Here is a 1,888-nt window from a genome sequence, read left to right on the forward strand (position 1 = left end):
ATCAACTGGTAGGCAATGGAGCTCAATGAGCAGTGGAGTGACATGTGCCCGTTTTGGCTGGTTGATGATCAGACGTGCTGCTGCATTCTGGATCATTTTGGAGTTGTTTTATATCACAGGCCGGGAGGCCAGTTAGTAGGGCATTGCAGTATTCGAGGCGTGAGATGACCACAGCTTTTAACTTTAGTGGGTGTAACATGACATGCTGAGGCTTTTTAGGCTGTGTAGCAGCTAAAGTTTAACTGAGCCAGCCCTGCTTGCTAGCTTCCATGCTGTACCACCGATCGTTCACAGTGGTGTACGTGCTGGCCACTTCGGGGGTGGAGTTAGTGTTGGGGAATGAGCAGGTAGAGACCGAGGCCAAAACAAACACAAATACCCGTGATGGACTGCACACTCCAAATAGGAAGATACTGGCTGAATCGCTGCTGACAAGAGCTGCCAGTGCTTTAACTCAGCATGTTTTCCTAATATCTGATGAGACATCCTGATCATTTTATCATTTACTACTGAAAATAAATGACATATTGGCAGTGATGGTATAGTTACTTTGAAAAAGTAATCCGATTACTGATTACTCCTTTAAAAGTAACTTAGTTACTTTATGAATTACTGGATTTTAAAAGTAACTAAGTTACTTTACAAGTTTACAACTTTATTAGTTACTTTAAGCAGCTGCAGACACCACCTCCCGCCGCCTTAACATAAACATTATAACCAGTTTTGCCAATACTCCCTTTATTGGAAAATGCATTTTTAATAGCAACAATGTATCTCTAGACATTTAAAGTTGAACTATTTCCTGAAAAAATAAAAATAAAAATAAAAGACCATTTCTATTGAATTAACTAAACATAAATATTTTTTTATAGAAAATAAAATATTGTCTTTCTTAATTTCACTTAACATAAATACTTGTTTTTATAAAAAAAAAAAAATAAAATAAAGAAAGTCTTTCTTGACCTGACATATTTAACACTGCAAAACTGAACATTGAATCTGTTGTTCTCTGCAGGGCAGCAAGGAGTGATTTTATAAAACAAAACCGTGTATATGGTCTTGACCAGGGATCACATATATGCGGACTGCGGTCCGGGTCCGGACCCAGACGATGTCCAATCCGGACCCAAACCGATAAACTACTGAAAAGGATGTAATTTTGACAGTGTTCATTTAAAGCGTCACAACTTTTCTTTTCTTTACGGTATACACGCTCTGCAGCGCAAGAAACTTGCAGACCAATCACGTGTGGTGTAAAATCTTCAAACACTCTCCTCGGCCAATCAGATCTGTGCAGACTGCTGCCCTGGCTAGTGAATTGGGACGCGGCCGGGAAAAAACACCTTTATAAAGAAATAGGGAGCCTGAGAACTGGCAGAAAAACGAGAACGGGCGGAAACTAAAGACACGGCGAGCGCGAGAGAGAGACAGGGGAGGAATGTAAAGTTAAGAGTGAAACAGTGGAGTGCGGTGAGTAAACCAATGGTTGTACCTCATTAACAGAAGCGAGACGCGTGTGACTGGGGGAGAGCGGAGGGGGGATGGGGAAGGCAGTGGTGTGTGTGTGTGTGTGTGAGTGTGTGAGGTGGAGAGAGAGAGAGTAACGCACAGTGACTTGGATAAGTAACTTTAATCTGATTACTGGATTGGAAATAGTAACGCGTTAGATTACTCGTTACTGAAGAAAAAGGTCAGATTAGAGTAACGCGTTACTGACATCACTGCATATTGGTCCTTTAAAATCAACCCTAATTCTGATTGAGTTAAGCCATCAGGAGCTGGGGATTACAATCAAATCCTTACAGCAATTCTCCAAATTCTAGTAGAAGGCCTTCAGTGGACAGTACAGACAGTTACTCAAACAAAAAACAAAAAAGCAGGAAAAACT

This window comes from Astyanax mexicanus, chromosome 9, assembly GCF_023375975.1.
Source record: "Astyanax mexicanus isolate ESR-SI-001 chromosome 9, AstMex3_surface, whole genome shotgun sequence".
Taxonomy (NCBI): Eukaryota; Metazoa; Chordata; class Actinopteri; order Characiformes; family Acestrorhamphidae; genus Astyanax; species Astyanax mexicanus.